Source organism: Podarcis vaucheri (assembly GCF_965113315.1).
Source record: "Podarcis vaucheri genome assembly, chromosome: 4".
NCBI classification, from domain to species: Eukaryota; Metazoa; Chordata; class Lepidosauria; order Squamata; family Lacertidae; genus Podarcis; species Podarcis vaucheri.
In genome coordinates this window covers 26261008-26275552 of record NC_138762.1, presented here as the reverse complement: position 1 = coordinate 26275552, position 14545 = coordinate 26261008, and the positions used below count along the sequence as shown (strand labels likewise).

The 14545-nt window shown below is 44.9% G+C and overlaps 1 long non-coding RNA gene across 1 annotated transcript; it reads right to left on the bottom strand.

Annotated features, from left to right (window-relative positions):
• Window positions 1–442: 442 nt before the first annotated feature.
• Window positions 443–11770, bottom strand: LOC309531057. The gene is made up of 3 exons (XR_014219037.1): window positions 9219–11770; window positions 5015–5292; window positions 443–1019 (listed from the first exon to the last, which is right to left on the bottom strand). It is a non-coding gene; the product is annotated as an uncharacterized lncRNA (long non-coding RNA).
• Window positions 11771–14545: the final 2775 nt, after the last annotated feature.

Below are 14545 nucleotides of genomic sequence, written 5' to 3'. Positions count from 1 at the left end.
GATTGGATACCTTCCAACATTTCTCAGATGAAAATAGGGATGTCCTATTCAAATTCCCACGACAGGGTGAGCTCCCGTTGCTCAGTCCCTGCTCCTGCTAACCTAGTAGTTCGAAAGCACGCCAAAAAGTGCAAGTAGATAAATAGGTACCACTCCGGCAGGAAGGTAAATGGTGTTTCAGTGCGCAGCTCTGGTTTTGGTGTTCCATTGCAACAGAAGCGGCTTAGTGATGCTGGCCACATGACCCAGAAAAACTGTCTGTGGACAAACGCCGGCTCCCTCGGCCTGTAAAACGAGATGAGAGCCGCAACCCCAGAGTCATCTGTCACTGGACTTAACTGTCAGGGGTCCTTTACCTTTACCTTTTTATTCAATACTACTACTACTACTACTAATCTTATTGTTTGCAAACTGCCCATCTACGGTAACTGGGTTGCCCCAGTCATGCAGGGTGGCTTCCAACATATATAAAAAACATAATACTGCCTTCAGATGTCTTCTAAAGGTTGTGTAGTTTCTTATTTCTTTGTCTCAGGGGTCACATAACTCCATACCCTCCAACATTTCTCCAATGAAAAGTCCTAAGGAAAAGTGGGACATTCCGGGTTCAAATCAGAAATGGAGATGGCTTCTGTAAAACCAGGACTGTCCTGGGAAGATAGGGAAACCAGGAAGGTGTGGCATTGCAGAAATCCAGCCTAGAGGTTATCAGTGCATGGGCAACAGTGGTCAGGCTACCCCTGTCCAGAAATGGCCACAGATGTCAAAGCTAGTGGAAGGCACTCCTAGTCACTGAGGTCACCTGACGCTCTGGCAATGACAGTGGACCCAGGAGCACTCCCTGGCTAGTCTCCCTCCTTGTGATTCCCAGGAGCTGGTTTTCAGACCATCCTGCCTCCAACAATTGTGGTCAAACGTAGCCATCATGGGTTAGCTGCCTTGTCTTCCATACCTCCGTTCTTAAAAGCCAGCTGCACTGCTGACTCAAGCTGTCAGTCACTGTTGCAGTCAGCCAGTCTCTGGGAAATAGAAGGAGCATAGTAAGAGTGGAGAAACAAAATCCCTCCTTTCCTGTTAAACGAGGTGAAGACATGGGGGGAACAATGCAAACATGAACATTTGTTCAGAACTTTGACGACTGTTAAGATCCTTACCTTAATCCTTCCAGTGGTCATGCCCATTAAGGATATGCAACACGTTGATCCTTTGCTTATGGGATTGTGGAGAGCGGGGGGGGGGGGAGGAGAATGAGGGAGGGAGGCCGGGGTTGGCATAAACGGATTCCAAGCAAATTTCAGCTAACTCAATGTGTAGTTTTTATGAAGCATGTTTGCTTTAAGTGGGTTGCAAAAAGCAGTGCTTTGTTTTAACAAATACAAGGGGGACCTGTTCAAGGTTCCAGCCAACTCTCTTTCTGCTTCTTCTCCAGTGGTCTACTTTTAACTCATGGTACCAGGCAGCATTGCATGGTCTTTGAGACCCCAGTGGGCTGTTTGGGGCCTTCTCCTCCCCAAAGGGTTTTTTCCTAAATATTTTTTGTACTTTGGAAAACGTTTGGGATCCCCATTGGATGCTTGTCCATTAGGGCAAATGGGGCACAGCCCCTCCAACTTCAATCTGCACCCCCTATCCATTTACACCTGCTTGCCTTCTTGCAACCAGGCCAAGGGAGAGCCAGTGTAGTGTAGTGGTTAAGAGTGGTAGACTCGTAATCTGGTGAACTGGGTTTGATTCCCTGCTCCTCCACATGCAGCTGCTGGGTGACCTTGGGCTAGTCACACTTCTCTGAAGTCTCTCAGCCTCACTCACCTCACAGAGTGTTTGTTGTGGGGGAGGAAGGGAAAGGAGATTGTTAGCCACTTTGAGACTCCTTCGGGTAGTGATAAAGCGGGATATCAAATCCAAATTCAAGGGGGAGTATGGGGACAAAATTAGAATTAGTTGGCTCTCCCTGTCAATGGCTCTTAGAAATAAAGAGTTTCTAAATTTAACCCTCTCATGGCTACAGCAACCCACCTGATAGGGTTTGGGCAGATCTTGGGCAGAGAACCACTGGGCATGTATGCACCCTATCAGGAGCTTGGTGAACCTTCTGTTTTTATTCCTCACCCATGATTACAAAAATGGGGTTGCAAGATACCTGGCAAGCTTGTGGGCTACCTTTTGCTTGGTGCGCCACACTTTCCTAAGAGAAGCCTCTGTTCCCCTTTTCAGTAGTTCTCTTGGCAGAATCCAGCCATTCATACTCCAGTGAGATGGAGTTTATATCTTAGAAGGGAAGGATTTTGAAAGAAAGGCCATATTTGCAATGCAATTGAAGCAGATGAGATAGGAAGTGATTATGGCATGAATAGGGTATTCATGAAAGGCAGAGAAAAGGCAAAGACAAATTCCAGTAATTTTACTGGAGTGGTGACAGGTGGACTTACAGCTCAGGGAAATGAAAGAAGAGGGAGCCGGGTGCGGGGGATGGGGAGGAGAAAGTCTTGACTCTTCAATTTATGGATTCACCAACAAATTAAAAGGGCCAACTTGTGAGGAAAGTTACATTCAGGCCTGGCTAGATCAACATATTGATCTGCCACATATATATACCCAGAACTTTAAGCATCAGATAAATAATAATAATCAAAATAATAATAATTTATTATTTATACCCCGCCCATCTGGCTGGGTTTCCCCAGCCACTCTGGGCGGCTTCCAATCGAGTGTTAAAAACAATGCAGCATTAAATATTAAAAACTTCCCTAAACAGGGGTGCCTTCAGATGTCTTCTAAAAGTCCGGCAGTTGTTTATTTCCTTGACATCTGATGGGAGGGCGTTCCACAGGGTGGGTGCCACTACCAAGAAGGCCCTCTGTCTGGTTCCCTGTAACCTCACTTCTTGCAATTAGGGAACTGCCAGAAGGCCCTCAGCGCTGGATCTCAGTGTCCGGGCTGAACAAAAGGTCAGCACCAAATTAACAGATTGAGCGGTATATTATCAGGTTGAGTGGTATATTTGATAAGCAAAACAACAAATGAGAACTTTGGGAGTGAGATGCTTCAGCCCAGGCTGAGTGTGCTACAGTCGCTTGAAGTTCTTCTACGACATGGTGATGAACAGGGGAGTGAGCCCAGAGTACCTGATCTCACCACAGGTTTCTGTGACTATAATACAGAGACCCCCCTGCCTTTAAAACACGAGGGACATGAGAAGCAGTTGGCGAATGCATGGGCAACAGCCACCCAACCTGTTTTTCTCTTCTGCAGGTTTTCTCCTAAGCCTGGGCCCCTAGTTCTTATCCTAGCAGCCGCTCCCATTTGAATAGCCTGAACAGCAGCAAATTAGCAGAAATGCCTGTCTCGAGAAGATTGTGCTTCCTAGCACCAGCCACTGCTTCTAATTACATCACCATCTAATTATCTCCCAAAACAAACACCTCCCGTGTGTCTGACTGGCATTTGAAATGTGAATGATCTCAGCACCTTGTACAGCACATATTCCTCCCTTTCCAATCTTTTTTTTTTTTTAACTTGTATAAAACTTAGTCTGGAGAAAAGCTATAGGAACACTCAGAAAATGCACCCACCTACCCCATTTTTACCAACAAGTTTGTACCCCTCTTCAAGTCTTCAGTATGTGAAGTAAGAAGGCCTTCCAAGTTTAAAATTAGCATAGAAATCCATTGGTAATTTTACAAAATAATGTCTACTTAGCCCAAAACTAAGTAGGTTGACCATTTACACACTGCCAAAATGAACAAAATATACAGAAAAAACTTTCTGGCAGTAAGAGCTGTTTAACAGTGGAACAGTCTCCCTCAGGAGGTGGTGGACTCTCCTTCCTTGGGGGTTTTAAAGCAGATGTTGGGCAGCCATCTGTTATGGATACTTTAGCTGAGATTCCTGCATAGCAGGGGGGTTAGACAAGATGACCCTTGGTCCTCTTCCAGCTCTAAGATTCTATGATCCCCCAAAAAGAGAGGGGCACACTGATTTGCATACAAACTGCATATGTTAATTTATATTTATAGATGCAAATTTTAAAATCACTGTAATTCTGATAACAATAATTTTAATAGAAACACACAAAAATCTCACCACAGTGGGGTAAATTGTGACTATATACATATATATATATTACATGGACGCTTATAGGATCTGAACTCGTGCTGAGTGACCAGACTGTGGTATCTGTGAATAAAGGTGAATTCTACACTGGGACCTATTAGGAAATAAAATGGAAATAAAACTCCTTTATACAAATCTATGGAATGACTGCACTAGGAATACTGTGTACAATTCTGGTCACCTCACTTAAAATAGGAGATTCTAGAGCCAGAAAATGTTCAGAAAAGGGCAACCAAAATATTCAAAGGGATGAAGTAAAGGATGTAAGATTTGGGGCTTTCTTGTTTAAAGAAAGGTGGATATTGGGGAGGGGAGTGAGAGAGATGTATAGAATTATGCATGTTGTGGAGAAAATGGATTAAAAAAATTCTCCCTCTCACATAATATTGGGAACATCCAGTGAAGCTGAATGTCAGAAGATTCGGGATGGACAAAATTCTTCACACAGTGCCTAGTGACAATAGTGGGATAAGAACTAGTGATAGTCACAAATTCGGATGGCTTTAAAGGAGGCTTAGACCAAAGCTGTGGTCCCAAGTGGCTCTCCAAGCTAGATCCTAGCCTCAGACTCTGAGCATACCAAAACAAGCTCCAGAATCCCTGACGTGACACGAAGTAAACATTTCTTGCTGTGTATATTTGAGCGAAGCCGCAAATATCTAGAAACAGAGAGGAGGGACTGTATGTTCAAAGAAAACGCCTGGTGCAGAACAAGTTTCAAATCATGGTTTAGGTGGGAGGGGGGATGTTGCCTTGAGACATGACTGATGTTACACCTTATATGATGCCTATATTTTAACTGTTGACAATATAAAGGGGACTCAGCAGCATTACCTTATCCTGCTTAATGAATGTTATCGTGAGGAAAAGGTAAATCAGTAACAGCTAAGATCAAACGTACCTCTCTTCTTTTGAACACACAATGCCCTCATTTATATAAATTTTCACATTCTGCCAGCCTTCCTCATTTGGACACAACAAATGAACCCACAAAAGGCCAGCACAAAAGGCCCTCGCATCTCCAAATGCCAAAGGACAGCTTGAAATAGTGTCCCGAGTGGATTGTTGGGCTGACAAGCCACTGGACTCCCCATTAGCTAGGACCGTCCTTCCAGCTGCGACGTAAACTGTTGGTGTTGGCAGAAGCAGCAAAGGTCATCACACCTTCTCTTGTCTAGACTAAAGGAGAAAACAATTCTTGTAATATATTATTTGTTGTTCCTTGCCAGTTTATTCCTATAGAGACATATCGGGATTTTGGCTTTTTATTTGAGAAGATCAAGTACTTTATTATGGAAACTGGCTTCCATGCGCACATTCTGACTGGCATCTGATTTTTCACTTTCTGCATTGCTGAAGAATGTCACGAGGCCTCCAGAGACAGGCTAGGTTTTGATGAAATGCTCTTTTCTAAGCGAGGCTGCTTTGTAAAAGCAAATGAACCCAACACTTTGTATAGAACAGTTCCTTCCCTTCCCAAACCATTTATTTTCTTCTTTTGGAGAACACTCCGCTTTAAGCAGAAGGACAATTTACTTGTTCATATTTATTTATAACCCTCTTCAGTCATTCTGGAACAGTGTACAGTAAACATGCGGGGTGGGGGTGGGGGTGGGGGCAAGTAGTGCAATTTTTCTAGAAAACGAGGTGCTGCAACTCACCATGAACACCTCCCTTGTGCTCTTACAATGGCAATGGCAATGGTGCCCACCTGAGAGGTGCCGGAACTGAGTATGATAGCTCTGGCCTCCTCTTTGTTTCTTTCATCCCCCCACCCCTGGAGGGTGGAGGGTGCCTGTGTGAAATAAGGAGCCTTCCAGAACCATGGAGGCTCTCAGCACACTTTAGAACTCTGATGTTTCAAGTCAAAGAGGGCACAAGGTGGCCAAAGGAAGCAGACTCATTCCTACTACCACATCCCCTTTGAGTGCTTACTGTACGAATTTCCAAAATGTTTGAAGAGAGCCAGTGTGGTGTAGTGGTTAAGAGTGGTGGACTTGTAATCTGGTGAACCAGGTTCGATTCCCCGCTCCTCCACATGCAGCTGCTGGGTGACCTTGGGCCAGTCACACTTCTCTGAAGTCTCTCAGCCCCACTCACCTCACAGAGTGCTTGTTGTGGGAGAGGAAGGGAAAGGAGATTGTTAGCCTCTTTGAGACTCCTTAGGGTAGTGATAAACTGGGATATCAAATCCAAAGTCTTCTTCTCTTCTATATTTATTCAAACATTTGTATTCTGTCCTCCTAGTGCAGAACTGGTACTGTTACAGGTGCCACATAATATTTATTCTGCATTTGTAAGAAACCAGGGGTGCCATCGCCTGGGGCTGAGTCCTTCTGCCCCCCCCCCCAATATTTGGCACAGATGTGAAGCAAGGAGCCGAGCACAGTGTGGCTCTAGCGGCCGGCTCCTTCTGCTGCTGCTGCCATGGAGGGAAAGGAGGGTCAGAGCAGCGTCCCACCAGTGGTGGCAGCAGGAGGAGGTGAGGTCCTGACGTAACATGCGCGATATTGCCCCCCCCATCACTCTCCATAAGAAATCAATGTTTTCGTGCGGCAGCACCCACACTTCGAAACTCTGTGCTTATTGGCATCAGGCAGGCACCTTCGCTGTACAGTGGTACCTCGGGTTACAGACGCTTCAGGTTACAGACGCTTCAGGTTACAGACTCCGCTAAGCCAGAAATAGTACCTCGGGTTAAGAACTTTGCTTAAGGATGAGAACAGAAATCATGCCGCCACGGCACGGTAGCAGCAGGAGGCCCCATTAGCTAAAGTGGTACCTCGGGTTAAGAACAGTTTCAGGTTAAGAACGGACCTCCAGAACGAATTAAGTTCTCAACCCAAGGTACCACTGTACTCTTCTTCTGAGCACCTGCAAAAAACTTTTGCCTTTCCAGACATTTAGAATGTTGGCATGTGTTTTAATCTGGTTTTTAGCTTATCAATGATTTTAATTACATGTATTTTTAATGTTTTAAATAGCTGATTTTAACTGATTTTTTTCTGATAAATTCATTATTTTATGATTTTTGTAAACCGCTCTGAGGGTTTGGTTTGGTTTTTTGTTTTGTTTTTTACCATTAAGCAGTATATAAATTTTGTGAATTAAAAAAATAGAGCTTATGCAACATTCAGGACAGTCAATGATTAAAACCAACTATAAAAGACAATAAAAATTCTCAAAATCTAAGAAAAACAGAGGAGAGGTTTTATTCAACTCTGAAAATGGAGAAAACAGAGGAGGACCTTGTAAATGCAGGTGGTCCCTCTTACTTGCTGTTCCAATTTATTTGAAGGACCTCAATGTGTATGAATAATCTGCAGTCTGAGAAAGTGTTCGCTCTTTGTCGTACCCTCAGCCACAATCCATAATTAATAATGATAGAATTACATCGCTGCAGCTGTTGATGTGGTAGAAAATCTAAGTCTGGGCCTGTTGAAGGAGTTGGCAGCAGGGGCATTGTTTTACAGAGATCCTTCTTTTGCTACCTATCCAGACAATTTTGGGGAACAGCATTGGACAGTGCTGTTATTTAAAACGTTTTTACACTGCCTTTCAGAGCAAAAGGGCTTCTCAAGGCAGTTTAGAAGTAAAAGCAAAAATGTAAGAAAAAATATACAATATATAATTGGGCAGAACAGTAGTGTAAAATGTAATGGGGGGAATTAGAGCACTGCGAGCTGTTGCCTGCTTCTCACGTGGGGTTGGCAGGGCATTGTGAACTGTTGCATGAGAGGGACACAACAGGCATGTGCCCTGCCAGCCCCACGCCACTTTTGCAAGTCTTGAAAAATGGTTCTGGGCTCACAGGGCACCGAGAGTTGGCCGGCAGGGCTTCCCATTGCACAGCTGGGCAGGCGCCACACACGGCCACACTTGGCTCCAGTGGACGGGGTTCACTCTGGCAGCTTGCCCCACCCTCACAGTGCATCCCACCCCACGGTCCCAGTGTGCCCACCCTGGGCACCGGCAAGAAACTTCCCTCCACTGCATTAGATCTGTGTGCACCCCAAATGACAAGATGAACTGGAATGATTTGGGGAAGGTTCTCACACTTCTGAGTTGGATAGTCCAAGGCATCACTAGGCAGATCAGGGACTCACTCAGCTTCCAAGAGGCTCTATGGTCTCAGCTGTCAAAAAAAACCCCACCCCATGGCGGTTCATCCTGACCCTCTCCCCCTGTGCACTGTGAGAACGTTTATATAATTTAACAGAGTTTAAATGACGCGGGTGGCGCTGTGGGTTAAAGCCTCAGCGCCTAGGGCTTGCCGATCGAAAGGTCGGCAGTTCGAATCCCCGCGGCGGGGTGCGCTCCCGCTGTTCGGTCCCAGCGCCTGCCTACCTAGCAGTTCGAAAGCACCCCTGGGTGCAAGTAGATAAATAGGTACCGCTTACCAGCGGGAAGGTAAACGGCGTTCCGTGTGCGGCTCTGGCTCGCCAGAGCAGCGATGTCACGCTGGCCACGTGACCCGGAAGTGTCCCCGGACAGCGCTGGCCCCCGGCCAATAAATGTGAGATGGGCGCACAAACCCCACAGTCTGTCAAGACTGGCCCGTTCGGGCAGGGGTACCTTTACCTTTACCTAAATGATCCCGTTTGAGTTTATGCAGCGACATGTGGGTTGCTTACTTGTTTGAGTCCTGTCACTAATGATACCTTCCTGGCTGATAATCCCTTTCTGTCCCTCTTAAAGAAAACACACATGAATCTGAATCATATTAACCTAAACTACTTTACTATCAGGGACGCGGGTGGCACTGTGGTCTAAACCACAGAGCCTAGGACTTGCCGATCAGAAGGTCGGTGGTTCAAATCCCCGCGACGGGGTGAGCTCCCGTTCCTCAGTCCCTGCTCCTGCCAACCTAGCAGTTCGAAAGCATGTCAAAGTGCTAGTAGATAAATAGGTACCGCTCCGGTGGGAAGGTAAACGGTGTTTTTGGGCACTGCTCTGGTTCGCCAGAAGCAGCTTAGTCATGCTGGCCACATGACCCGGAAGCTGTACGCCGGCTCCCTTGGCCGATAAAGCGAGATGAGCGCCACAACCCCAGAGTCGTCCGCGACTGGACCTAATGGTCAGAGGTCCTTTACCTTTACCTTTACCTTTACTTTACTATCAGATTCATTCTGGTTTACAGAGTTGTTCCTGAAGGCAGGCTTAGATTACATAACAGGTAAACTATATACTAGATAGTAGTGAGTCATGAGAAGACTGCATCCAAGCAGTTACCAGTTAACACTCCTAGCAGCAACCGACCAACTGACCAACTGACAAAACTGCCTGCCACATAGAGGCAGTTAGTCCTCTCAGAATGTTGGACTTGACTGACAGCTTTATATCCCACACGCAAGAGAAATTAAACCAAGCTAACTGTGGAAATGTCCAGAGTTTGAGAGGAAAGCTGTGGAAAGAGGAGGGAACATTTCCTTTTCATGAGCAGATCTAGCTTTCAATCACAGTGAAATATTTTCCCAGGGCACTCCAATTACAATGATTTGAGGGGGGAATTAAAAACCATATTTGTTTTCCACATGGATTTGGGGTGTGTGTCATAGGTGCCTTAGTGACAGAACCACTACAGCTATCATTCTGAAATTTGGTAGCCTTCGTCGCTTTATGGACAAGGCAGTTGGATGTGGCCAAAGCTCAGTTGTGTAGGAACCACCAAATCCATTGTATAAGAAAACATTCCTTCTCCATCCCTTGCTCTCGCTAGCTGTTCTTCAAGGTTTTCGTCTTCAACTCCAGGAGAAACATTAGTCACCTCTGCCAACATAGGTGGGCTGGGATATAGAGTGTAGGCTCATTTGCTTTCAATCAGCAAGCACTATATTGGGAAGATTCATCATTGTTGACCAAGAGAGGAGATATTGAAGCCAAGAGGTCCCTTTTGTTTATTTAACCTAGAATCCTTCCTCAGAGAGAAGATGTCAGTATTTGGTCCATGCATTTGCCGAACCTTTTCTTCCTTTCTTTTCCAACTTAATATGGCCTTTAATTACAGTAATGCATTATTATTATTGCTGTTTTTTTATTTATTTATTTAGCCACATCTTCATACTTCATGTGCTTTACAAGGTCACTGTGAGTTAGAGCCGCAATAAGCAAACAGTGAGGCCGGACAGTTTGCAAAAAAAGAGAGAGAAAGTTCATTTGCAAAAGCCCTACCCATTCCTGGACATAATGACATGTTTTGTTGCTGGGGTGAGGGGTGAGAGAAAAATACCGCAAGCCTGACTTTTTCACATATAATGGCAACATTGGGAGATAAATGCAACTGCCAGAGCAGCAGGAGAAGTACTGTACATGGAACAAACTTTTGTTTTGTTTTTCTTTTCCTCTTTTATATGAGATGCGTAGCAACGGTGGTATACAGGAGTTTTTCTTGCTCTAATGGTTTTTCGGTGCGGCAGGTTACATGAGGTGATCCAAATAATTCAGCAAGCTGCACACCACGGAGGAGGCAAGCCACAGATAGGCTCTCACTTGCTTGCATGTGCTGGCAATTGGTAGTGCACTGCTTTTACCTCGGTGGTTTATCCTTTTCCCTTCAAGCTCATGCAACTTTCATGAATATTTGGGGTGCATGTTCAGTTACAAGGTGTGCTATTTACAGAACTTGTGGCCAAAATAAAGGGGTGGGAATAGGTTGGGGCAGGTATCCCCCCCCCCCAAGGCTCACAATGCCAGGATTTCTGCTCCATCTTCTGGCACATCTTTGCTTCCTCCAAGAGCAGCAAAAACAGGATTTCTCCTGTTCTGGAGGGTAGGACCTCAACCAATGGCTTCAAGTTACAAGAAAGGAGATTCCAACTAAACATCAGAAAGAACGTTCTGAACAGAACTGTTTGACAGTGGAATGGACTCCCTTGGGAAGTTGTGGACTTGAGTTTGGATGGCCATCTTGTCAGGAGCTCATCCTACTCTTGAGCAGGACCCTGGCAGAGACACATGCCCGACTGACATGTTCCCTCCCTCCTGGTCAATCGTTCAGGAGCTTCAAAAGCTTTCTTCTGCCTGAACATCACAGCGACCGATGCCATCCGACACCGGCACACTTAAGGATCCGCAGAGTCTTTGCAGCTTGTGTAACAGACCTCAGCAACTCAGCATTTTAGCTAATCTACTTTATTTACATATAAACACACAAGGAGCACTGCAACATGGCTCCCTCTCTCTCTATCACCAGACAGCAAAGAGAATGAACAAAGGAAAATAGTCCCTTCACTTCACGGAACACAGTAACACAAACATCCTGTCTCCGTCACTTCCCACTTTGTGGAATCAAAACATACACTGTCATGTGAAAGACAACAATCCCATGACTGTAATCACGGAGCAGGAATGCTAACACATCTGTCACGGATGCTTTAGTGGAGATTCCTTCATTACAGGGGGTTGGACTAGATGAGCCTTGGAGCCCCTTCCAACTCTCCAATTCTATGATTTTTTACTTGTTGTTTGTTGTTGTTTAGTCGTTTAGTTGTGTCCGACTCTTCGTGACCCCATGGACCAGAGCACGCCAGGCACTCCTGTCTTCCACTGCCTCCCGCAGCTTGGTCAGACTCATGTTTGTGGCTTCAAGAACACTGTCCAACCATCTCGTCCTCTGTCGTCCCCTTCTCCTTGTGCCCTCCATCTTTCCCAACATCAGGGTCTTTTCCAGGGAATGATTTTTTACTAGCACACTGCTATGAAACGTCATATGATTAGCAGTTTCCAAATGACGAAATAAAGCAATAATATTCAGTATCAGCTGTTGGAATTCTGCCTGGGTCAGAGGAATGTGCCACAGCGTAGGCACCGGCAGATATTCCTGTCGACCTCCCCGCGTCTCCACTCTGCTGATAAGCAGGCGAGGTCTCGGCGATTCTTCTCAGATGTGTGAGAGGAACACACCGTTCTTACTCTCTCCCCTTTGGTGTCCCCCAGGGAGGGGAAAGAAGCAGACAGAAAACTATTTACATCCTTTATTTCTGTCTCTCATATCAGTACAGAGAAACATGTCTGCACTCGACAACAGCAAGAAGAAACTCCACCCATGTACTTCCAGTACGGGTCATATAACACACACACTGAGCTAACATCCGGTGCTCAGTACAGAATGGACTGCCCCTTTGTTCCCATGGCAACAGTCACAAACATCCTGTTTGGCTTTCCAGCCACAAGCAGCTGACTGAGCTGCTGGAGCCTTTGCTTGCTGCAGCATTGGTGCTTTATGGTAACATACTCCCCCTAAAGTATCAATGTGTGCTGCGAGCAAAGCGTCATCCAGAGAAGAAAACAAACAGTTGTTATACTTATAACATTGCCCTGTTGTTTCAGTTCCACCCTTGGAACTACCCGCCACTGGTTTTACCAATGTACCTCTCTGGTTGTGTGACTTCACATTACCTTGGTTAACGACTCTCTGTTGTGCCTTTGTCTCTGACTCAGACACTGCTTCAATTTGTCCTTGGTCGTTTACAACAGCAACATATGCTAGGTTAGCAAACTCCTTTGAATATCTCTTGGGTGGTACACCCTTCGTTGCTCTCTCAGACCTACGTAAGAGCTGCTGCTCTTCTCTGCTTTCTGGTTCAGCCTCTGAACTCTCTGGAGAACCAGTATTAAGCTTAATTAGTGGATCATCCTCCTCTTCTGAGGGTCTAGTCATCATTTGAGATTTCCTCTCAATGACTGTGACAACTGAGCTGTCTGAGCTATCGCTGTCATCATCATCAGTACCACTGACCTCAATAAGATCAGACTCATCATCATCATCAGAATCATCTGTGGGAAAAGTGTGAACAATCACTCTCTCCTGTTCAGGAGCACTCTCTAGAAATTTTGTGAGAATCACCTGACCAGTCACCTGTCGACAACGTCCTTTTGCAGTTCTTACCTGGAACAAATACATTGATGTCAGTATAGAAGAATGAATGGCTGTATATCTAACACAAAGGAGCAGCTCACCAGGTGGAGCAGAGATGCTACACTAGCTTCTTGGTAGGGATGTCATTGTTGCTTACCAGGAGGAGGGGGGGCTAGGTGGCAAGGAGGCTGGTACATTGCAAATGCCCTGGAAGGGAGTGCCAGATTGCCTGTGCCAATGCGTTTGCACTGCACTGACCTCCTTATCCCTCCCTTTCCTAGTAAACAACAGTGCGCCTCCTGCTGGGAAGCTAGCATACCAGCTCCAGCTCTCTACTTCTGTTCAGTAGCAGAACACTGAAATCTCCCAGGGCATTCTGATGCTCAACTGGAAATCAACATTCTCTGGGTGGCTGGGTGGGAATTCAAAGGGAGACTGTAGCACTGAATTAAGATTTATGACACTAGGCCCTATCAGCAAATTTGATTTCCCAGCATTTGTTTTACTTTATTTAAAATCATTTATATACCACTTAATATTCCCCCCAAAATCTCTTGGTGGTGTACAATATGTAAATACGATTAAAATGTTCAGGCAAAATCGACAGCATAACCTTAAATCAATAAAACGGGTATATAAAAACACATGAAAGCATACTAGAGCGAATAAAACAGAAATCCAGAAGATTCAAATATGTAAAATGAGGTCCGATCTCTTACAGGTCAGGGGAAACCTCAGCAAAAAGATATTTCTTTACACCTGAAGCAGCTGTAGGCTGTTGCTTCCCACATGGTGTACGGGGAGGCATTCCACAAGGACAGCAGCAGAAAAGGCCTGTTTTCGTGTTACTGCTCTGTGATATTCTGTATGGTGTAGGGTCATATGGAGAATTTCCCCAGATGATCTAAGTGATCTTTCAGGAACTCAGGACTCAATTAAAATCAAGGTTTTCCTGTCCATTGCAAGTGTTAAATTAATCTAGGAAGATAGCAGCAATTACTGCAGTTGTGAATGGCCACTGTGCTTATCTTGTACAATTTTGCGTAAAGATAGCTCTTGCGTTTCATGACTTTTTGGCCCCACTGTTTATATTTTTTATTAATACTGCAGTGTGTAGCTGTAGATGATAGATAGATAGATAGATAGATAGATAGATAGATAGATAGATAGATAGATGATAGATAGATAGATGACGATGATAGATAGATAGATGATAGATAGATAGATAGATAGATAGATAGATAGATAGATAGATAGATAGATAGGCAGGCCAGTGATATTAACACTTCATGCATTTGATGAAGCCAAAACACCTTTAGTCTTTAAGAATCTGCAAGACAATTAAAATCAGCAAAGTTTACAGCTAAAACAAGAGAACTTAATGATGACTGCTTTATGGAATGAGGGAAGACTTTTTTGAACTATATAAAGAAATATTATAGTATGATGAATTCGTGAGCAGGATTTGAACTGTGAGCCACAGAAGGATTTAGAAATTATTGTATTGTTGTTATGATATAAGAGAGGGAAGATAGGGTGCAGCAAGGGGGATAAATAAATAAAAGCACCATGGAA